The 25,887-nt window shown below is 35.2% G+C and overlaps 1 protein-coding gene across 25 annotated transcripts in view; it reads left to right on the forward strand.

Moving 5' to 3' along the window:
• Positions 1-25,887, forward strand: part of LOC307185656 (cytosolic beta-glucosidase-like) — a 488,042-nt gene that overhangs the window by 317,724 nt on the left and 144,431 nt on the right. For all 25 annotated transcript variants that reach the window (XM_079920052.1, XM_079920037.1, XM_079920032.1 and 22 more), the window contains one exon: positions 15,404-15,449. The gene's annotated coding sequence lies outside the window, so the exon portion shown is untranslated. The remainder of the gene's footprint in view (positions 1-15,403; positions 15,450-25,887) is intronic.

Consider the following 25,887-nt stretch of genomic DNA (forward strand, 5'->3'; position numbering starts at 1 on the left):
AAATAGGTCTATATAATGCCTACCGCTTTCTTCCTGACAATTACCCTAGAAGCAGATAAGAGGAGAAAATCTTTTTCTGTGGACAGTTGCAGTGAAAAAATTGACTTTCTAAGGTGTGTGGACCAGGAGGAGTTAAGAAAGGTAGAGTCAGAAAGGTCTTTGAGTCAGTTTTTGAGGAGGCCATTGAAACCATCAACAATACCAGATGCCTTGGGATGGGATGGAAAGGTCTATCAAATACCTTGACTATCAGCCATTGTTGAGTGGCTTCAGCAGTAAGAGGTGCAACATTGCCAGATTGCAAATAGTCCAGAAAGCTGAAAACCCAACACAGATTAGCTTTATAGGTTTCAATGGCAGGGGTAGAGCCAACTGATTAGACTGACAAGTGACTTACAACCTGAAATAGTGTCTGCATTTGTGAGGCATTGCCAATAGTCCTGAGAGGGTCAAAGGTCTGACATACTCGGTCTATAGCAAACAGGTGGGGGCCACACCCTAGGCAATGTGGTCTTCCTCACTTCAAAGCAAAGTGGTCAACTTTTGGGAGGATTCACAAGTCTGGTATAAACCATGGGGTTTATACCTTGTGGCTGATTTGGGATTTACTAGCACAGCATCAGTGTTCTTTTAAGAAGTTTATCTTGATCTGGGACATTGCTACCCCATCATCAAGATAACACCACTTAAATTCTTGACCACTTTCAGCATAAGGCCTAAGGGAGTTTTCCAAGGCAGTGTGGCTAACTTCAAAAATTTATCTAGGTTTATTTGGGACAGTTTCCAATTCTCCAGTTGGGTCACATTCATCAGTTCTATGAACCCAATCCAGCCATTAAAAGTCTTAATATTAGTCAGTGCTCCACCTATGGTTTTTCACAGGACTTTTTCATTCTCATGGAAATCTCCCTGAGAGGACCAAAGCTTTCTTATAGCAGCTGGGACCCACTGCAAAAAAATCTGAGAACTTTTACTATCATTTCTGATGGATTTTAGCTGGCATGTTAAACTACATTAGGGGATGAACCGTAATATTGCCCATCCTTCTTTATCAAGTGATATTCATCAAACCCCACCCCCAATTTCCTAAGCCAGTCAGAAAAATTTCTAATGATTTGCTTGATTTCTGCCCACAATGGTCAGAATTTTTCTCCTTTCATCTTCAATGTAAGTTCCTGTCTTTTTAACTGTGACTGAAAGGAGGTAGAATCTTCTGCCTAACTAGGGCAAATCTTATACTAGTTGCTGCAATGCTTTTACAGTAGGGTCGACCTAAGACTGATCACCAGATTGACCAGGAACCTCCCGCATGTCCCAGAGGAGAATCAGCAGCAACCAAGGCAGTTTGCAGGCAATGCCAGGGTTTTTATTCATTCATTCACAAGTACTTATTGTATGTTTACTGTTGCTAGGCACTTTTCTGTGTGCTGGGGATTTAGCAGTAAATGAAATAGTCAAAAATCTATTTGAAGAATCTAAGCTCCAAGTAAGTGAGTTGCAACAGATATTAGAAAGTGGCAAATGCTGTGAAAAAAAATAAGAATAAGAAATGAAAAAGATAACAGGATATTAGGACTCAGGTGTGAGGATGAGGGTGGGATGTAATATGATGGAAGCAGGATGTAGTGTTCAGTTGGGAGGTCTGAGTCAACTTTATTGAGAAGGTGAGAATTGAGGAGTTTTTGATATTTGGGAAAACTGACTTTTGTGAGAAGAACATTTTGTTCCCTCTTGTAAACCTGCCATTTAGAATAGTGCCTGACACACAGTAGAAGTTCAATAAAAATGTGTGGACTGAATGGAGATGCAGGCATCATCTGATGAAGCCAGTCTTGTTCACAGATTTACATGGAAGATTTAGATTTGCTCTCCAACCTTCCTGTGAGCAAAGTGTTGAGCAAGAACACGTAAACCCATTGATCAAATAATTTTTAGTTGTCAGAAGAGCATTTAATGGTTCAATCTGGGATATTTCAATCACATCAAGTATCACTTAGGAACAATCAGCAGATTCTTGTCACCTGCATGACCAAAGGAACTTACCAGAGGGACCGCTCCCTGAACAAAAGATGGATCTGTTTCAAAGGCAAATCCCATTCTCTACCTCAGAGAGCAGAAATTGCTGGAAAGCTTCCAAATCGCAATTTTCTAATTTAAAAAATGTTGTGATTTGACCAACGTGTGTCTCCCTATATTTTACTCATTGGCCCAGTCCTACTTCTTGGGGCCATAATGAGTAGAATCCTTCTTTCATATACGGATACTAAAATGTTTGAGGTAGACTGTTATCTTCACTGAGTTTTCTCTTCTGGGTAAATAACTCCATTGCCCCCCTACCCCCTTTTTTAATGCTTTCACTTAAGACATTGGATTTTCTTCACCATCTTATGCATTGTCTTCCCAAAATGTTCCAATTTGACTTAATGTTGTGATACTTAGAATTGGATTAGTACACTATGTGTGTTATGAGTAGTACAGAGAAAAGAATGTTGCCTTCTCATTTGTTCAAGATACATATATTGTTAATGCAGCTTAAGATCACATTAGCTCTTTGGGGGGCAGTTTCATCTCATCATAAGCATTCCTTGAGCCTATTGCCAGCTACAACAATTATTTTCACCTGCTATATTAAGCCAAATTATCCCTGTGTTCTACTTGTGAAGTAGTTTATTGGGGAACCCCAATAGTAACTAAATGCTTTTCTTCCTGTTAAATTTTAACTTACCAGGTGTAATACAGTGCTTCAGTCTGTAAAAATATTTTCCATTTTGGTTTCATCAGCCAATGAATGGCTGTTCCCCCTCTCCCCAGTTTCATGTCATTCTCATATTTTGATGAGCTCATCTTTCTAATTATTATCTAAGGCAGTGTATTAAAATTTACATGAAAAGAAAGTTTTTTGAAGTAAACTGTTACACAACATCCTAAAATGTAAAAGAGACATTTGTCAGTATAATTTTATTTTGCAAGTTAAATAATTAATATTTATTCGTTGTGAAGTTCTTCATATTAGCTAAATGAGGAGGTTATTGTTGAACACAAAATTTCAAATCAGTGTTTATGGATGACAGCTGAAATCAGATCAATCTTATCATCTAATTTACTTGAATATTTTGTTTGGTTGCACAGTATTGAGAATATTGTGATTGAAACAGAAGCAGTTGCAATAGTTTGTTTGGTTAGTTTTTTAACTCCATTGTTCTTACAATTATAAGATACTTTTCAAGTGAAAGAATCAGATGTTTGAAAGAAACAGTAGAAATTTTTGCTTTAAAACTAAAGCACTGGTAATATTTACCAATGGTTCTCATTGATTATTCAATATTCAAACATTTCTTGAGAATCTACTATAAGAACAGCATTATTTTAGTTGGTAGGGATATAGTGATGTATAAGATAGAAAAGTATTTGGTTCATACAACTCAGTAACAAAACAAGAACAACCCAATCAAAAAATAGGCAGAAGACCCAAATAGATATTTCTCCAAAGAAGACATATAGATGGCCAATAAGCACATGAAAGGATGCTCATCAGCACTAATCATTAGAGAAATGCAAATCAAAACTACAACGAGGTACCACCTCTCACCAGTCAGAATGGCCATCATTAAAATGTCTACAAATAACAAATGCTTGAGGGGCTGTAGAAAAAAAGGGGATCCTCCTACACAGTTGGTGGGAATGTAAATTGGTACAGCCACTATGGAAAACAGTTTGGAGGTTCCTCAAAAAACTGAAAATAGAGTTGTCATATGATTTAGCAATCCCACTCCTGGGTGTATATCTGGACAAAACTATAATTTGAAAAAATACATGTATCTCTATGTTCATAGCTGCACTATTTACAATAGCCAAGGCATGGAAACAATCTAAGTGTCCATCGGCAGATGAATGGATAAAGAAGATGTGATATATATACACACACACACACACACACACACACACACACACACACACACAATGGAATAGCACTCAACCATAAAAGAGAATGAAATAATGCCATTTGAGGCAACATGGATGGACCTAGAGATTATCATACTAAGTGAAGTAAGTCAGAAAGAGAAAGACAAATACCATATATCACTTACATGTGGATTCCAAAATATGACACAGATGAATTTATCTACAAAACAGACACAGACTCACAGATATAGAGAACAGGCTTATATATGCCATGTATGGCAGTGGGGGAGGGAAGGATTGGGAGTTTGGGATTAGCAGATGCAAACTATTATATATTGGATGAGTAAAAAACAAAGTCATACTATATAGCACAGAGAACTATAATTAATATCCTGTATAAAAAAGTAATTGGCGGGCTTCCCTGGTGGCGCAGTGGTTGGGAGTCCGCCTGCCGATGCAGGGGACGCGGGTTCGTGCCCCGGTCCGGGAGGATCCCACGTGCCGCGGAGCGGCTGGGCCGGTGAGCCATGGCCGCTGAGCCTGCACGTACGGAGCCTGTGCTCCGCAACGGGGGAGGCCACAGCAGTGAGGCCCGCGTACCGCCAAAAACAAACAAACAAACAAACAAAAGTAATTGGCTCTTGGAGACTACATTCTGATAAGGTGAGACAGAAAATAAATACACACATATGTGTACATAAGCATATAAATGAATACATTTCAGTGTATACATGTGTGTGTACTAAAATCAAAACCTGCATTTGTGCAGTTGAATAGGGGCTGGGGAAAAATACACAATGTGCTGACTCTTCCCATTTTATATTTATTTCCATTAACTTGAAGAGGACTCACTGCTACTTGGTGTTTATACTACACTTCCTTAATCTTTTACTTTTCACTCTTTTACTTTTCTAGAGAACTGTTTTACTCTTTTTCTCTTCTCAATCCCTAACACAGTTTTTCTATCCTCCCTTTCAGCTAATGACCTTGCCTCTCACTTCTTTGATAAATTAGAATCTATCAGAAGAGCATATCTGTGGGGCATCATCACATCAATTTACCTTCCAACATCTGTTTTCAGTACAACCTGCTTATTTCCAAAGATGAAGTAGCCATGCTTCTGTCTGAGGCCAACCCTTCTACCTCCATCTCTTTTTGCCTGTTCAAAAACCTTGCTTCAGAAATTCTCCTTTATTTCTTCTGCATTTTCTTTCTACAGAATCAGTTTCTCCCATAAATCTTCCTCTTGAATTCACTTCCCCCAAGAGCTACAGCCTCATTTCTTTACTCCCTTTTAAAACAGAACTCCTCAAAAGTATAGTCTATGGTCATAATCTCTAATTCTTTTTCTTCATAATTAAAAAATAAATCCTTAGCACAAATCTGATTTCTTTTTCTATGAGGTTGTTTGTTTGTTTTTGAAGAATGATTGACCTACAACACTATGTTAGTTCTTGTTACACAGCATTGTGATTCGGTATTTCTATATATTTCAAAATGATCACCACAAGTCTAGTTACAATGTCACCATACAAAGATATTTTATAAGTAATGACTATTTTCCCCATACTGTACCATGACTCATTTATTTTGCAACTGGAAGTTTGTACCTCTTAATCTTCCTCACTTATTTATCTCCTCTCCCCATTCCCTCCCTTTTGGCAATCACCTGCTTATTTTCTGTATCTATGACTCTGTTTCCATTTGGTTATGTTGTTCATTTGTTTTGTTTTTTTGGATTCCTCACATCAGAGATCAGATTTGTAGTACCACAGGTGGGAAGTGGGGGGATGGGGAATTGGATGAAGGCAGTCAAAAGGTACAAACTTAACAGTTATAAGATAAATAATTACTAGGGATGTAATATACAATATGAATATAATGAACACAGCTGTATGTTATATATGAAAGTTGCTAAGAGAGCAAACCCTAAGAGATCTCATCACAAGGAAAAAATTTTTTTCTATTTCTTTAATGTTGCATCTATATGAGATGATGAATGTTCACTAAACTTGTGATAATCATTTCATGATGTATATATGTCAAATTACTATTCTATACACTTTAAACTTAGTGCTGTATGCCAATCATATTTCAATAAAACTGGAAGAAAAAATGAAAAAAATCTTATCTCTTTTGTGAAAAAAATTGACTTTATTTTTTTAATGGCAGTTTTAAGCTTACAACAAAATTGAGAGGAAGGTACAGGGATGTCCCATATATTCTCCCTGCTCCCCAATTTTTAAAATTGCTTAAATTTTTAGTATCTTTCTAGTGACTTCAGATATTTTATTATGAATGTAATATGCAAAAGTTAGCTAAAAGTAAATTGATAGCTTAATAAATTATTATAAAGAAACTCTCATGAAAACCATGAAGATCAAGAAATTAGATATTGCCATCATCTCAAAAGCCCTTCATGTGTGTCTTTCCAATTACTGCCCCGGTGTCTTCTAATAGGTAATCACTATTTGAATTTTCAAAAATATCAATCTGTTTGTGATATACACCACATACTAGTTGCACATATCTAAGCGGTTTAGTTTAGTTTTGTCTGTTTCTGAACGTTGTATAAATAGGGCGATATAGTCTTTGTGCCTTTGTATTCTTTGTATCTGGCCTCTTTCCCTCATATTATGACTGTGATCCTATTACTTCTATTCAGTGCATAGTAGGAATTTGTTCATTTTCATTGCTGCACACTGCACTAACAGTTGATTTTTCCATTCTACCACTGATGGGCATTTGGTTTGCTTTTAGATTTGAATTATTTTGAATAGTGCTGTTGTGGACATTCTCATACATGTGTCTTGATTATTGTGTGTATTGCAATTCAGAGGTATATATAAATGGAAGTGAAATTAGGGATGCATATTTTCAGTTTTAATAATGTCACACCACTTTCCAAAGTGTGTCAATTTACATTCTCACCAATCTGTACATGAAAGTTTCAGTTGTTCCAAAACCTTGAAAACACTTAGTAACTTTAGCCTTTAAAATTTTTGTCATTCTGGTAGGCCTGCAGCCATAATCCATGTGTTTTAAATTTACATTTATATTATGACTACTAAGGATGAACACCTTTTCATATGGCTACTATTTGGAGAGCCTCTTTTGTGAAGTACCTATTCTTTCTATTTGGTTGCCATTACTTCTTAGTGATTTGTGGAAGTTCTTTATATATTCTGAATACTAGTTTTATGTCAGTTATATTTGATGAAATGCCTTTTCCCAGTCCATCCTTGTCTTATTATTTGATTAATGGTGACTTTGATGAACAAAATATAGTCAAATTTCTTATCATTTCTCTTATAATTAGACTTCCTGTGTCCTATTAAAAATTTCCCAACCCGATGTCATGAAGTTATTCTCCTATTTTGTCTTTTAAAAGCATTCTTTATTTTGAATTTTATATTTATATCTTTACTCCATTCAAAACATTATTTTTGTTCATGGTATGAGGCATGTTAATAATTTTTTTTCCCACGTGGGCATCCAATTATCTTTCCCTTACATATCCATGTAGCTAATATCCTCACTTGCTTCAAGTTTCTGCTCTCATGTGATCTTTTCGATGGGACCTACCCTGACTACTTAAAACTGCAACCTCCAATCACTCCCCAAACACCACTCTCAACTATAACACTTTATTCCCTTATGATAAACCATTCAATCTACTGTTTATTGTCAGTGTCTCCACTACAATGTTAGCTCCATGAAGGCAGAAATATTTGTCTTTTTTATTTGCTGATATTTCCTAAGTACCTAGATGGTGCCTGGCACAGGGTAGCTGCTTAATCAATATTTGTTGAATTAAATGAATGAGTAAATGAAAGCACAGAAAATGGCAGGAAACACTATTCAAGTTAGCAACTACACTGGTGTTCACCTGACTGTATGATTCATTGTATTGCTGGTATCCAATATGTGAAATTTTGAACTGTAATGCATGTGTGCTATTTTTATTACAGATTTTGAAATAATTAAAATGTTTAAAATAAATATTTATTAAAAATAAAATAAATTCTTATTAAAAAATAAATACTTTAAAAAATATTTCAGAAGTCCCAAAGCTGCCCTGAGGACATCTAGATTTCTGTGGCATGTCCATTCACTCAACAAATATTTACAGAGTACTGCTAGGTGCCAAGTACTATGTTAAGTTCTGGGGAAGAAGATTGATGAAGTCCTTGCCTTCAAGGAGCTTGCAGTTTACTGAGAACGCCAGTTAAAACCACAAAATTAAGGGATTTAAATTTAACTCCATCATTTGATATTTAGGTTAGATGACTCCAAGAATGTTGGCTATTTCCAAAGAAGGCTTGAAGGAACCATTAAGGAAAGTTACTTTGAGTCCTAGGATGAGCCCCTTAACCAGATCAGATCAGAATCTTCAATATATGCAAATCAAATGATGTGATACACCATATTAACAAATTAAAGAATAAAAACCATATGATCATCTCAATAGATGCAGAAAATGCTTTTGAACAAAATTCAACACCCATTTATGATAAAAACTCTACAGAAAGTGGGCATAGAGGGAACCTACCTCAATATAATAAAGGCCATATATGACAAACCCACAGAAAATTCACCAAATTCTCAATGGTGAAAAACTGAAAGCATTTCCTCTAAGATCAGGAACAAGACACGGATGTCCACTCTCATCACTCTTATTCAACATAGCTTTGGAAGTCCTAGACATAGCATTCAGGGAAGAAATAGAAATAAAAGGAATCCAAATTAGAAAAGAAGTAAAACTTTCACTGTTTGCAGATGACATGATACTATACATAGAGAATCCTAAAGATGCCACCAGAAAACTACTGGAGCTAATCAATGAATTTGGTAAAGTTGCAGGATACAAAATTAATACACAGAAATCTCTTGCATTCCTATGCACTAACAATGAAAGATCAGAAAGAGAATTTAAGGAAACAATCCCATTTACCATCACAACAAAAAGAATAAAATATCTAGGAATAAACCTACCTAAGGAGGCAAAAGATCTGTACTCAGAAAACTATAAAAAACTGATGAAAAAAATCAAGGATGATACAAACAGATGAAGAGATATACCATGTTCTTGGATTGGAAGAATCAACATTGTGAAAATGACTCTACTACCCAAAGCAATCTACAGATTCAATGCAATCCCTATCAAATTACCAATGACATTTTTCACAGAACTAGAACTAAAAAATTTACAATTTGTATGGAAACACAAAAGACCCTGAATAGCCAAAGCAATCTTGAGAAAGAAAATCAGAGCTGGAGGAATCAGGCTCCCTGATTTCAGACTATACTACAAAGCCACAGTAATCAAGACAGTATGGTACTGGCACAAAAACAGAAATGTAGATCAAAGGTACAGGATAGAAAGCCCAGAGATAAACCCACACACATATGGTCACCTAATCTATGACAAAGGAGGCAAGAATATACAAGAATATAAGTGGTGTTGGGAAAACTGGACCGCTACATGTAAAAGAATGAAATTAGAGCACTCCCTAACACCATACATGAAAATAAACTCAAAATGGATTAAAGACCTAAATGTAAGGCCAGACACTATCAAACTCTTAGAGGAAAACATAGGCAGAACACACTTTGACATAAATCACAGCAAGATCCTTTTTGACCCACCTCCTAGAGAAATGGAAATGAAACCAAAAATAAACAAATGGGACCTAATGAAGTTTAAAAGCTTTTGCACAGCAAAGGAAACCATAAACAAGATTAAAAGGCAACCCTCGTAATGGGAGAAAATAGCTGCAAACGAAGCAATTGACAAAGGATTAATCTCCAAAATATACAAGCAGCTCATGCAGCTCAATATCAAAAAAACAAACAACCCAATCCAAAAATGTGCAGAAGGGGCTTCCCTGGTGGCACAGTTGTTGAGAGTCTGCCTGCCGATTCAGGGGACACGGGTTCGTGCCCCAGTCCGGAAAGTTCCCACATGCCATGGAGCTGCTGGGCCCGTGAGCCATGGCTGCTGAGCCTGCGTGTCCAGAGCCTGTGCTCCACAATGGGAGAGGCCCACAACAGTGAGAGGTCCGCATACCGCAAAAAAAAAAAAAAAAAATGTGCGGAGGGCCTAAACAGACATTTCTCTAAAGTAGACACACAGATGTCCAACAAACACATGAAAAGATGCTCAACATCACTAATTATTAGAGAAAGGCAAACCAAAACTACAATGAGGTGTTACCTCACACAAGTCAGAATGGCCATGATCAAAAAATCTACAAACAATAAATGTTGGAGAGGGTATAGAGAAAAGGGAACCCACATGCATTGCTGGTGGGATGTAAATTGATACAGTCACTATGGAGAACAGTATGGAGGTTCCTTAAAATACTAAAAATTAGAACTACCATATGACCCAGCAATCCCACTGCTGGGCATATACCCAGAGAAAAGCATAATTAAAGAAAACACATGCACCCAATATTCATTGCAGCACTATTTACAATAGCCAGGACATGGAAGCAACCTAAGTGTCCATCAACAGAGGAATGGATAAAGAAGATGTGGTACATATATACAATGGAATATTACTCAGCCATAAAAAGAAACAAAATTGGGTCATTTGTAGAGATGTGGCTGAACCTAGAGTCTGTCATACAGAGTGAAGTAAGTCAGAAAGAGAAAAACAAGTATCGTATATTAACACATATATGTGGAATCTAGAAAAATGGCACAGATGAAACTATTTCCAGGGCAGGAATAGGGATGCAGCCATAGAGAATGGACATGTGGACATGGGAGGGGAAGGGGAGGGTGGGATGAACTGGGAGATTAGGATTGACATATATACACTACCATGTGTAAACTAGACAGCTGGTTGGAACCTGCTGTATAGCACAGGGAGCTCAGCTCGGTGCTCTGTGATGACTAGATGGGTGGGATGGGGGGATGGGAGGGAGGTTCAAGAGAGAGGAGATATATGTGTATACATATAGCTGATTCACTTCGTTGTATAGCAGAAACTAACACAACATTGTAAAGCAATTATACTCCAAGAAAAAAGAAAAAATATCTATCAAGTACTTGGTCTAGTGTCTGGGTCAGTCCATTAGCACCATGTCTTTAAGTAAGTGCTCTGGGGGTGTATTTCAGAGGACTTAAATTTTTCTTGGGTGATAGGGTAATAGAAGGAGCCTGCACTGGAGTCAGAGACTTGTTTTGAGTCTTAGTTCACTTAATAGTTGTATTTTTCATTCATTCACTAAATATATATTCAGCACCTACTATGTGCCAGGCTCCATTCTGTGTACTTTTCATGCATTAGCTCATGCATTTTGCATCTTTTCATGAGGAGGTAGGTGCTGTTATCCCCATCATGAAGAAACTGAGACTCAGAGGTGTTAGAGAACTTGCCCAAAGTTACAAAATGTTTAAGCGGCAGAGCTGGGCTTCATACCCGGGCCGTCAGTGCAGAGATAAAAATTTTGATCTCTCATCCACACATCAACTCATTAAATGATTGATTTATTTAGCAGCTACTTATTGAGTGCCTCACAGATATTATCTGCCTTAACAGATATTATGTTAACATCTGGGGTACAGGAGTGAACAACAAAAATTTATTCCCATCTTTCAAGAGCTGACAGCCAAGCAATTATTCACATGCAATGTGATTATAACTACACTTGGTCTTTCTTCATCACAGTATCATTTTAAGCCTCAAAACACAAATGAATTTGAAAACATTTTGTAAACTGTAACGTTCTCTATGATCAGGGATTTATTATAATTATTGTTATTTATTCAATGGTCATATGATTAAATAATACATTAAAATATTTTCTTCTTACAACTTGGCATTCCTTCTATCATTCTTCTTTGATCTCTTTCTTTCCTTTTTAACCAAGAAGGGTAAAAAAAATCATTTACAAGGTGACATGCTTCAACCAAGCCCAGTTATGGGAATTTGAATTTCTAAAATGTACTTCAAAAAGTAATTTAAACAGTAGCTCTCTTAGTTCGTTTAAAATGCTATTTATGTACAAAAGTATTGGATTTGCACAAACATTTTCAAGAATGTATATATTTGTTCTAGCTGGTAGATTGCTTATATTGGAGCCGTTTTAAAAAGATGGAACAACAGACAAAAAACACTTTGTCTAACACAAAAACATCTGGCAGCTCTATTCAGAGTTTCGATTCCTTGATTAAAAATGAAAAAAAAATGTTGGGTGAGGGGAACATACATTCTAGTTAGTTAGGCAATAAGTGCATGGAGTCTGGAGCAGATGTCAAAACTTATTAGCTACATGACCTTTGGTGAATCATTCAACTTCCTGATGCATTAGTTTCCTTATCTGCAAAATAGGAATAACCATAGTAAACTACTTCTCAAGGTTCTTGTGAGGCTCAAGTGAGTCAATATAAGTAAACTCTTTGTAGCTGAGTCTAGTGCCTAGCAAGTGTTATTTTTATTTCTGCTAAAAATGAAATCTTCAATATTTAAATAAAAAACTTACTATTAGATTTAGAAAAATTGGCTGTAGTCAATTCTTTTCTGAATTTTGGTTGTTAAATATCATTACTGTTTTTGGAGAGAGAGGGAAGGAGAGAGACAGAGACAGAGAGAATAGCTACGTGTGAGTATTCAAAGCTGAAAAGCCGAGTGCAAGTTAGCAGCCATGAATGCAATTGCCAGTTTTGAAAAGAAGCTTAAAACATAAGTGTCTGGACACATTTGTTAAATTGTCTTCAGCATTTCCTGTAGATCCTATTATTTCCACAATTTCCTTCATAATATTGCACATTTTGTCACAATGAACACAACATCTCTTATCTCAGAAGTGGAGTTTTCCAGCTGTTGGACTGAGAAAGCTCTATTCTTAGCATTTTCATATGGAAGCAGTGATAAGAGAGACAATGCTGCTGTATTTTGACTAGCTGCCCTGATGAAAAGCTTCCATTGTCAGGTGGTGTAACACCAATTGTTATTGTTAATCAAAGAGAATCTAATAGCTTAATGAAATTATTGGTATTAGATGTTCCTGGTCCTCCAGCAAATTGCTGACCACGTTATAGAAGTTTATTTTTCACCTATTAGAGTAATTATCCTGTAGACCTTAGCAAATATATTTATCACATTTTTGTTTTGTTATGTACTAAAGGGATCCTCAGTTCCTATTTCATATGCTGTATGTAGCTACTGCATAGGTGAGGGAAACACTGTGTTTTAAGCTCTCCATTTATGTAAATCTTTGGCAAAACCCTATGGTCATACTGATTCTTCCATTCTTCCATCTTGAGAGGAAAATATTAAAGGGGACATATATTTATAACCTGAGAATTGTCGAGCTTCCATTTCAAATGTTAATTATATAAAATTTTGGTTATTGATTGATTACTACATTAGCTCTCTTGTTTTTTTGGCATCTCATAAACCATTTCTAGGATAGTTTCTATAACCTTAAAATGTAAACTGCCTATTAATGAGCCAGAAACCATTTATTAGTCAAACTTTACTGTAGGAATTAAATTTTCAAATTTTACTGTAGGAATTAAAGACCTAAAGATGTAATCTTAATTTTTAAACACAATTTAAACTAATAAATACTAATAAAACAATACACAATTTTTGATTACAGAAAATGGTGAGCAGCTGACTAACTTCATAGCTATTTCTTGAATTGCACAATCTAGCCTTTGTTAAAAGGTTATTATGTATTGGGCTCTACGTTAATTAATGTTGCATTTTTGTATGTCAACTATATGGAAAAGAGAGTGTTTTCTTCATTTATTATTATTATCTTTCCAATAAGATTGTAAGTTTTTGTTAACCAGGAAGATGTAATTTATTATTTTTATTCCCCTGCTTCTAAAACATACATGCTTATTAAATACCTGATAATTGTATTAGCTATTGCTGTGTAACAATGTACCTCAAAATTAAGTAAATTAAAACAGCTATGATTGTGAATCGTTCAACTTCCTGATGCATTAGTTTCCTTATCTGCAAAATAGGAATAATCAGAGCTATGATTGCAATTATTTTTTTATTGAGGTATAATTGATGTATAACACTGTGTAAGTTTAAGGTATACAAAGTGTTGATTTGATACATTTACATATTGCAATATGTTTACCACCTTAGTTAGCTAACACTTCTACTGTATTACATAATTAACATTTTTTTTGTGTGATGAGAAAAATTTTAAGGTCTTATAATAGTCACTTGGTTTGTTGTCTATAAGAGAAAATTCAATCTATACTGGCTTAAATAAAGAGGATATTTTTTGCTTACATAAAGAGGAAGTCTAGGAATTAGATGGACTTAATCTACATACTCAACAATGTCATCTAGGACCTATTTTTTAAAAAAATTATTTTTAATTAATTAATTTTTTAATTTTGTTGTCATGCTTTCATCCTAAAACGGACTCCTTACATAGTGGCAGAATGGCTGCCGAATTCTCCTGGGAATTTCATCTGTATCCACGTTCATTAGCTGACTATTTTTCTGGTTGGACCATCAGTGTGGTAAAGGGGAAGGGATTATTCTCAATGTGTCCCTCATTTAAGACCCATCCCAATAAGCAGCTGCTTTATGATGAGAAAAGGATGAAAAAAAATGTAGGAAGGAATCATAATGTCTGGTACAGGGAAAAATATTCATGTTTATTAGAATTAGTAGCTCTGACTTGATCTAACCAGATACATACACTCTACCAAAATGGGCATAACTTATATTGCTCTTCTATTCTAAAAAAAAAAAAAAAGAAAAAAGAAAGAAAAGAAAAAAATGTTTTTCAAATTCTGGATGTCTCTCCTAAATACCTCCTAAAGAGTATATTTTTCTGTTTAATCACTTAACAAGATATAGAGATAAATTTATATTTGCAATGCTAATACCTCACTTTCAAAGGAAATCATCACTTAAATAAGTTTTCAATTATTTGAGGTTTACATATTTGGGCAGGGATGATTTTGGTCACTTGCCAATAAATAAGAAAGTTGAATTTGCAAGTAGAGAGATTCAACATTTTTCCATAATTGTAATTAGTTTGTTTGCTTGTCTGTCTTCTTCAGTTGACTGTAAGCTTCTTGAAGTCATATACTATGCCTTTCCTTTCTCTTTCCTAGGATCTGCTGTGTGCTTAGACCATAGGGGGAAAATCAATAAATAATAGCAGAGTAGATAGATGAAGTTCATTATTATTATTAATACTATTATAGAACCCAATCCAATGCATGATACTTGGGGTCAATAAATAGTGTCTGTCTCCTTAAATAAGTGCATACACACACATTAAAGACTAGGAATTGCAGTTGAAACCCATCACTTTCCAGTTTTTTCATTTTCTAGGACTTAAGTGAATTTCTGTAAAGAGCTCGAAGATTCCTCCGACTCTAAATCCAAATTGTCAGGATAAAGCAGACCTGAGTTCAAATTTGTACTTTGCTACTTAGAAGCTATACGACCTTTGACAAATCTGATGAACTCTCTAACTTGCTGTTTTCTCTATTGCAGAATAATTATGGTCCCTACCTCAGAGGAGTGTCAAAGGATTAATAAGGTAATGCACGTACCTCCCTGACAATGGTTTCTCATACATGGTACACTAAGTGAGAAGCAACTATTATTATTCTTATTCACACATGGAGATATTGTAAGCACTTCACATAACAAACAAGCAGATTTCATAATCAAGGTTCAAAGTTATTTGAAACTCTGAATTACTTTGTGAAACTTCTTGGCATTATCACGCTTTCACTAGTGGAGGACTGGGTACTATAGAGCAGAGGGGTGGTATTTAAAATGGAATATAAGTAAAGAACAAGGATTTGGAATTCAAATAGGTCTGATTTGGTTATTATTGCCACTTCCTAGCTGTGTGAACTTATGCAACTTAATTTACCTCATGTCAGTTATCTCTTGCTGCATGACAAATCACCACAAACTTAGTGGCTTAAAAATACCTACATTTCACAGTTTCTGTGGGTCAGGGGTGTGGACACATTTTAACTGTGCTTTCTGCTTAGTGCCACATGATGCTGCAAATAAAGTTTAAGTCAGGATTGGGTTCTCATTAGAGCCTTGACTGGGAAAGGATCTATTTCCAAATTCCTTCAGCTATTGTCAGTATTTCCTTGTGACTGTAGGATTCATGGCAACTTGCTTCTTCACAGCCACCAATAAAGCACGTTATTAAGATGGATAATATATTGTAATGTATATTGTATAATGTATTGTAATCATGGGAGTGATTCATCACCCTTGACATATTCTATTGGTTAAAAACAAGTCACAGATATCACTCACACTGAAGAGGAGGAAATTATACAGGGCATGGACACCAGGAAGCAGGGAACATGAAGCCTACCTTAAAGTCTGTCTCTCACAGTTTCTAAACTTTCATTTCTTCTGCATAGTGGGAATAAATAATGCCAACCATGTGCAATAATCCATATAAAGTGCTTAACATTCTGCTTGGCACTTGATAGCAGAATATATATTAGTATCATCTATTAGTTGCTCATTTGTTGAAGGTAAAAATGAATAATTAGCCAGAGTGAGCTATTGAAAATCAGAGCAACTTGAATGTAATTTATCTTCATTGCTTCTACTACAAGTTTTTAAGTTTATGGTATTTCTCTTTCCATTTTTCAATACTTCTCAACAGTGTTGGTATTTTTGATGTCATGAACCCCTTTCTTCACACTTCAATGGGACAAGTTCCATTTTATTTCCTCAGATAATATTCTGGTAAATTAATATATAAAAATGGGCAAAAGTTAAAGAAAATTGTTCTTCTGTCTTTTGTCCCTTCATCTGTCTCTTCCCTCCAAATAGAAAGCATATTTTAATCAGTGCCTTCTTTTCATACAGAATTTAACAATTCACAAAGAGCTCTAGCACACTTTACACATTAGGAAACAGAGCCTTTGAGAGGCTGAGTAGTCCTCTCTCAACTCTGAATCTTGAGCTTATGCAGCTATACTACTCTAAAACTCATATGGCCATCTGCAAAAATATGTGCCCAACTGAATTTTAACTGGTGTCTCTTGAAGGGTATGTCTCTACATGTACTGCAACATTGAAAGAAATTAATGGGAATTTTGGACCAAGGGAAAAAACCATCAAGAGGCTTCATGATAGATGGGTCATGGATTCTTTAGAAACAAACTTTTTTGGCAAATTTAAATCATACTGAGTAGGCAGAACCATTACAGTGACTCTCAAACCCAGACTAGGGCTTAGGAGTCAACGTAATATAATTAATTCACAAACATGAATAATCTACATTGAAATTTCTTTACTTATAAAATCATATTAAAATATAATAGAATACTAGATAAGGCCATTACATCATAATCAACCATAGACAACCATAAAATTGGACAAAATATATGAATTATTGGATTTGAGGCCTTCAACAATGGCAGAACAATGATCCCTGAAAAAGGAAAATTTGTGAGGGGAATCTTGTGATTTCTCTGGTTCTCTGCCTGGGACAAATCCCCAACTGTGGAGCTAGAATCCAAGGAGCTAGATTCCAAGAAAATAAAATGGCTCCTGCTGAGTCAAAGAAGTTAAGATTTAAGTATGAGGATCCTGAAGAAGCTGGAATCTACAGGACAGGGCACTGGAGAGAAAGAAACTCTTTGTGATAGACAAGTCCAGTATTTTCTGGGACAGGAGTTCCCCATGAGTTCCTGACCGAGTCCTGGGTACACAAACACAGCATAAAACTACCCAATTTTACTAGAGAGCAGCTGCTATGGGTTTGATAGCAGAACAGAGATACAAGAGTTTGAATAGTGCCAGGGGACATTGACTTTCTGGCCCAGCTAGAGTAGAAAAATCTCATTAACATTTTTGGAACCTAGCTGAGATACCAGAAAGTAAGACTCTTTAGGAGTAAGGCCCTTCAGGAATTACTTTCCCTTGGAAATAAGGCCCACATCTTTAAGCTAAATCTATTCTGGACCAGCCTTATCCAAGCCAAAAAGAAGCCCTGACAAGATCTTTAGAGTTGAGAGTTTGGAAGTAGAGTCTATAATATAAGAGAGGCTAAAGAAAATGTCTGTGGTTTTCCATAGATCCATCTAACAACACATGAAATTAAGCTGATACAATTTAAAGATGAGAAGCCACAATTGAAATGCCTAATAGAACAAAAATGAATAACTTTCAGAGGAAAATAAAAGAATCTGGTGTCTACAATATTATTCATAATGTCCAGTATATAATAAAAATAACTAGACATGTGAAGAAGCAGGAAAATGCAATCCAGAGTTAAGTAGAGGAAAACAAACAAGCATTAGAAACCAAATCCAAGATGCCCTGATATTAGACTTAGCAGACAAATACTGTAAAACAAATGAATAAATATGCTCAAAGAATTAAAATAAAATAAGTTAAAAAAACTAATAGAAATATGATCTAAATACATGAATAGATAGGACATCTTACCAGAGAATGGAAACTACAGGAAGGAAAGAAACAGGAATGGGAGAATATAAAGGAAAATCTCATTTATTTTCTCATAAGTTTCTTAAAACTTACACTTCTATTTAGCGTAAAAATAATATTGAAGTCAGGGTTAAAATATATGTAGAGATAAAGAAATAATGCTTTAAAGTATGCTTTATGGTACAAGAAAAAGCAAAAGGTTACTAGATTTGCTAATTGGGAACTGTGAAGTATAAAATAGGAAGTTTGTCAGTAGCGATGTGAGAAACGATAAAGCTGAATTATCAGGTATGAAGTGTGAGGTAATACAATATTGGCTCTAAATAGACTTTGATAAGTTAAGCGGGGATATTGTAAATGCTAAAACAGTAATTAAAAATAAAAGAAATGTGGCTAATAAGCCAATAGAGGACATAAAATAGAATAATAAAATACATCCAATTAATCCAAAAGAAGGCATATAAGAGGAAGACAGAAACAAAGAACAAGTGAGATAAATAGACAAATAATAGCAAGTATATAGACTTAGACTCAACCATATCTATTGCTACATTAAATACAAAGTGTTTAAACATTCTAGTTAAAAGCAAAGCGTTTTAGAAAGAATAAAACATAAGATAGCTATATTTTGTCTTCATGAAATGTACTTTAAATATAAAGATATAGGTAGTTTAAGAGAGACAAGATAGAAAAACATACTATGGACATACTAATGAAAGAAAAAGCTCTATTGAGTTTATTTATATCAGACAATATAGACTTAAGAACAAGAAATATTATTAGAGATAAAGAGGGACATTTTATAATGCAAAAGGAGCAATGCAACAGGAAGACAAAACAATCCTAAAGATGTATGCACCAATAACAGAACTTTAAATTTCATTACACAAAAATTGGCAGAAGTAAAGGGAGAGATAATAATAGTTGAAAATTTTAACAACCCTCTCTCTTTAAGATGAAACAAGTAGAAAAATATCAGTAAGGTCATAGAAAATTTGAAGAACACTATCAACAAAATTAATTGATTTGTGGGAAGAAATATTAGAGATTTCTTAGAGGGAAATTTGAAGTATTAAATATTTATATTTGAAATGGCGACCTCTTTAAATTAACGACCTAATTTTCTACCTTGAGAAGTTAGGGGGAAATGGTAAATTATTAGACAGTAAAAAGTAAAATAGGAAAAACAGTAAATATGTGAATGAAAAAAAATAACTGAAATCCATGAATTAGAATAGGCAAACAATAGAGAAAGTTAACAAAGGCAAAAGTTTATCCCTGAAAGGATACTAAAATTGAGAAACACCTGACTAGAATGATCAAGCAAAAAACAAATAAAATACAAATTAGCAATGCCATAGATGAAAAAGGGAATATCATTACAGATCTTACAGACATTAAACGTAATATAAAGAATAGTATGGACAACTTTACGCCAATACTTTCAATAACTTAGATGAAAGGGCCACGTACCTTGAAAAATATATTTTACCTAAACTGACAAAAAATGAAGTAGAAAAATCTGAATAGCACTATATCTGAACACACAGTAAGAAATGCACTCCTAAGGAAAATTTTAGTTCTGTGCGATTTCACTGGTAAATGCTATGAAACATTTATGGAATAAATAATATCATTTTTAGAAAAAATTCTTTCACAAAATAGGGGTGGATAGAATGCTTTTCAATAAATTTTATGAGGTAAGAATAATGCTGATACCCAAACCTGACAAACACATTATTAAAAAGATAAGTACACACCAGTATCCCTTATGAACCCAGACACATTCTCAAGAAATTATTATCAAATTGAAAACAACAATGAATTAAAAAAGATAACACATTATGGCCAAGTGGTATTTATTCCAGGAATGCAAGGTTGGTTTCAGCATTAAAAATCGCTCAGCCAACTAAGAATAGAAGAGAAATTTCTGAATTTGATAAAAAATATTTATGAATTTCTAAAAGTGACAGTATGCTTAATGGTAAAAACAGAGTAAGAATGAGAATAAGGCAAAAATGTCTGTTCTACTCAGTTTTATTCAATATAATACTGGAGGTCCTTGCAAGTATAACAAGAAGGAGAAAACAAAACAAAACAAAACAGGAGCATACTTGTAACTAAACAGATAGGAAGGGAAGATTTAAAATTGTATTTATTTACAGACCATATGAAGCAAAAGAAAGTACTGGGGAATTTTAAGTAATCTACAAAAAAGTCTTCTTCAATTGATAAGTGAATTTAACAAGGTTTAGGATATAAGATTTATAACAAAACCAATCGTATGTCTATTATATCTGAAAAATAAAATAACAATAAAACAACAATAACAATGGCATCAAAATACCTAGAATTGAGTGTAACAAAAGGCATGCAAGACTAGTACATTGAGATTGACCAAAAAAATTACAGAATAGAGAGGGTTACAATATTCATGGATTGGAAGACTATGTTTTTAAGATGTAGATTCTACCTGAATTAAATTTAATGTAATCCCCATTCAAATCCCAGAAAGTTTTTATTTCATAGATTTTATTAGGCTTATTCTACAATTTATATCAAGAAGATAAACTATAATACTTCTAGGAGAAAACATAGAAAAAATCTTCACAAGCTTGGAGTAGGCAAGTGTTTCTCGGACAGTTTCATAAAAAAAGAAAAAAATGTTTTACTAACCATAAAAGGTGATAAGGAAAGCTCAATCTGTAGTAAAACAGTATTAAGAGTAACCATCAAGCCACAGATGGGGGAAAATAATCACTGTATGTAATTCTGACAAAGGACTTTTATTAAGAACATATTAAAAAATTGACAACTCAGTAATAAGCTAACAAATCAATTAAAAACAGGTAAAAGAAAAAAAATGGGTAAAAGATTTGAAGGAACACTTCACAAAGGTATACAAATAGCCAATAAGCTCGTGAAAAGTTTCTGAAAATTACTGGGCGTCAGAAAAATGCAAATTAAACCATTATGAGATAACATTTCACACCAATTAGATTGGCAAAAATTTTATGAAGACCAAGAATAGCAAGTATTGGCAAGGATGTCGAGCAAGTGGAATTGTCATACCTTGTTTATGAGATTGTAAAATTATACTAGAAAACAGTTTTTCAATTTTTATAAAGCAAAGCATAAAGTTATGTTGTGACTGGTTCCACTCATAGATGTTTATTTAAGAGAACTGAAAGCATATACTCACAAAAAGAATTGTATACATCTGTTCACAGTAGTTTTATTCATGGTTGCCAAAATTGGAAACTGCTCTAATATTCATCAATAGGTAAATGTATAAACCAATTGTGGTATAACAATACAATGAAAAACTCCTCAGAAGTATACAGGAACACATTAAAGATACAACAACACACTTTAGAAGAGACCTACCACCACTTCTATCCTATTCTGTTGGTCACACGGTTGATCTTATTACATGTAAGGAACTACACACAGTGTTTTGAAGTTGTGAATATCAGAAGGTTGGGATCATTTTGGAGGCTGGCTGCTTCAGGTATTTTCCAGAGGTGGCTATCTGGTAGACATCTGATGGTGAATTGGTATACAGGATGTTTGAAGTGGGATAGTCAAGTAAGACTGGGAAGAAAAGTTGTAGTCAGATTATGAAAATTTGACTTGTATGTGGCAGAAATAAAACTGACATTGTCCAACATAAATTGTAAAAGGAACTCGACTGCAACAATGAGACTGCAAATAATATTGGATAAAACTCTTTCAAAAGGACTTAATTTTGGAAGCAGGGCTAGGAGATACATGGTCTTCTTGTGTCCAAAGGTATCCAATTGGCTTGGCTCATTGCTGTATGTCTGTTGATGTTGATAGATAATTTGCAAATTGTGTTGTCAACACAACACTTAATCTGCTCTGAGCAGCTCATAAACAACACTTTGATTAATTCTTTCAGTCCGTGTCTTCTGGACAAGATTTACAGAGCTCTGCTTATTTGGATGAAAAACAGAGAGAGACAAGCTGTCAGTAGAAGGGGAAGGGGGATGGAAAGATTTCCTTTTCTCTCTTTTGGTTGAATTTGAGAAGTGTTTTTTAATTAGGATGTTAAATGTTTGGTTCCACAAGGGAAGGATTTCTCAGTGGAACTCAGCAACTGGCATGAGGCAAGGCTCAGTGTTAAAGTGGAGCAAGTCAGGACAGACAGAGGCAGACTGGCAGTGGAACTCTGCAGAGAGGGGAGAGTCAGCCAAGCCTAAGGCAGGAGATGCCTTTCTGAATTAGCCAAATAGTCCCAGAAACCTGTTGGACAATTACAACTCAGAGAGCTTGCCATCCACACTCTCTATGGAACACTGAAATATTGTGTTGAATAGAATTCTGTTCAACAAGCACGTTTTAAAAAAAGAAGTCTAATTAAAGAGAAACTTTTATCATATGAAATATAAAGACAAACGTGCATTATTATTGAGCAATTCTCTGTGTGTGTGCATGTGTGTGTATGAGAAAGAGAGAGAAATAGAGAGATTGATTTTGTTGCTATCCTTTGTGTGTTATTATATGCCAGTTTTTCCCCAGGCCCCTAAATCTGTTTAGTTAAGCAGTTTCTATTAATTTTGGCTTTGAAATAATTTTCCATTGAAGCATGCCATTTAATCAGCACCTCTCTACCTTTGTTGAATTTTCCTAGCCAAGATAAGTGAATAGAGTTCTAAAACACTGTTTCTGGAATACTCTTATATCACTTTGAAACATGGTGATCATCCAGCAACTTAGGCATAAAAATCTGGAAATGAATGTCATTTGGAATAAGGTCCTTTCATAGCAATTATGACACAAGATGTACAGTCTGTGGCTGATAGGGAAAAAAAGATCCAAGAAAATAGCTAGCTAATAATTTCAGTACTATTAGCAATGTAAATAACCCAACACCACAATCCCTCCTTGAATTTGTCCCCTTTTATGCCTGTCTCCTCTCAAAGGGATAAATATGATTTTTTATGAGCTGCGTTTTGAAATGCACATATTTCCAGCGATCATGCCAAGTGTTTCTTTTGTTTTTCACATCTGCATCTTTCGATATGATGAAGAGTCAACAAGAAAGTAGATTTGGTTTTGTTCCTTTGGCAAATAAAGTTCACTTTGGGACACAATTGTAAAAAAGCAAACAGAGTTTGCTTTTGAGTTATGGGCCTCATCCACATCAGAAAACCAAAGTTGAATTTTCCATTAGTGGTAGTTATACGTTGTAACTTATATTCAAGGCCCTTGGAAATATTAACCCAGATTCAGAAATTAGTAATTATATTGACCTTGACATCTGTCCTCATTACCTTGTTCCCAGCTCACACAATTAGTTTAGCTGAGACTGTCATCAAAACCCTGTGTTTTAGATTTATTTCTAGTAAGGAACTCCTTCAAATCATTGCCCCATGAAAATTACAATATTAAGGACACAAAGGTATACGTGTGTCTAACTGCAGTAATTGTGTTGTGAAAAGAATTCGCATAAATCTCCTTTAGGGGCTTCCTTCCATTTGATGGCCTTAATGTACTCTCTTAAAGCTAAAATGATTTCAAAGTATCGTTCTACAAAAGATTATCAGCAATTATTGTATATGAAAAGAGACGGTGAAAGAGAACAATTTGAGAGGTTCACATTGTGAAATAAACTTCAGGCTTTTCTTTGGTACGCGGGCCTCTCACTGTTGTGGCCTTTCCCGTTGCGGAGCACAGGCTCCAGACGCGCAGGCTCAGCGGCCATGGCTCACGGGCCCAGCCGCTCCGCGGCATGTGGGATCTTCCCAGAAAGGGGCACGAACCCGTGTACCCTGCATTGGCAGGGGGACTCTCAACCACTGCGCCACCAGGGAAGCCCAAACTTCAGGCTTTTAACTGAAGGATGGCAGAGGCTGACTAAAGCCCCGCGATTCTGGAGCTCCCTTGTTTCCTGTGCTTACTCTGTCTCCTGCCTCCTGGGGCACAATTTGTTGGAAGCATCATTGTTGTGCAAGCAATACGCTGAGAGTGTCTACATGTAACGCTACCCTCCTAAAAAATGAGGGAATCATGTACTCATACAAAGAGGCAACTACCTAGTGATTTTCAATATTCTGAAAATTGCAATAGTCTATTGGGTTTATTTCATGATTATAAAAGCCTAATAATCTATGATAGCTGAAAGCAAATGTGATTTATTAGGGTCTCTCACAGGCAGAAGATAAACCCATAATGTGCAGGCAAATATTTTTTTCTTTAAAGGAGTGTGTTAAAAAGAAAATAGTCAACAGCTTGCTCACTCTGTAGCTCCAGAAAATGATGATTTGAGGCTCTGAAATATCAGAATTGATTAATGGTAGAAGCAAAATTATAACTGTTGTTCTATGGCGAGATAAACTTTCACCTCCGTGAAGAAAATATAGATTACTGAAACTGATTGCAAGCAATCAGCTCTGTATATTCTTCTTCCCTAACTGAGCAATGTTTGAATTTGTGCCTTTCAGACAAATGCATTAATAACATTTAGCCACTAGATATTTGTGGAAGAAATTGGAAATTGTTTTTAATTTGTTGGTTTGGTGAAGCGAGAATATGTTGAGACGTAAGGGAGGGGGTAAAAAAGAACTATTGGTATAGGATTTCTATTTGCATATGTAAATATGTTAATGCCCACAGAACTATGTTGTTCTTAGAAACTCTCCCACACAAAGCAAAGGGTTAATAGACAGGGAGGTCTAAAAAACTGCATGACCATGTTGTGAAATATGGATTTAACACATAACTCATTGGAGGCCCCAATGAGTTATGGGCCTCATTTACTGCATATTACAGACATTTTTCCCATATTCCTTTTCAACAAGGCATATGGTTTAAATTAGTTTCATCTTGGGTTTTCAGGATCTTTTGTGGGCTGTTTTCTACAACAAACTGTAATACACTGGATCTTTTAATTCTATAGTAAGATGATATTAGCTGCAGTTCTTTAATTACCATGTGAGGCAATGCCTCAGGAGCATATTCTGTAAGAGGCACAGCAGAGTAAGGGTCTGAATGAAGATTTCAGAGCCAGCTGATGAAATTAAAGAAGCTTAAAATTCTGTATGGATGGGGGGGATGGGTAAAGGTCAGTGTTACCTGGGGTGGAGTTAGGGGTAGTTTGGGCTGAAAACATTCAGACACACCTTCAGTTGAATCAGGTAAGGGGACTCTGTGATAGGTAACAACATTCTGAAGAACTAAGGATATTAAAGGGCCCCATTTCCCATAACTTAGCTCATAAATCATATTTTCAGGTACTTTACATGATTTATGAAAGGCTGGCTGTCTGCATGATCAGTAAGTTGCATTAAAATGGCAATTGGTCCTTCCAAAACAGAGCCTTATGATAACAATCCAGATCTCAGAGAAGGCAAATCTCAGCAGACAAGTCAGCTGAATGCTGGGGTAAAAAGGAGTCTACAGTTCATTCTCCATCTCTGAAATTCAAAATATAAAATCAAAATACTGAGTGAGAAAAACATTGGGCTGAAATCACGACACTCAGGCTTTTGTTTTTTTCTCACTGCTGTAACCTT

The sequence above is a fragment of the Stenella coeruleoalba genome, assembly GCF_951394435.1.
Source record: "Stenella coeruleoalba genome assembly, chromosome: 4".
NCBI lineage: Eukaryota > Metazoa > Chordata > Mammalia > Artiodactyla > Delphinidae > Stenella > Stenella coeruleoalba.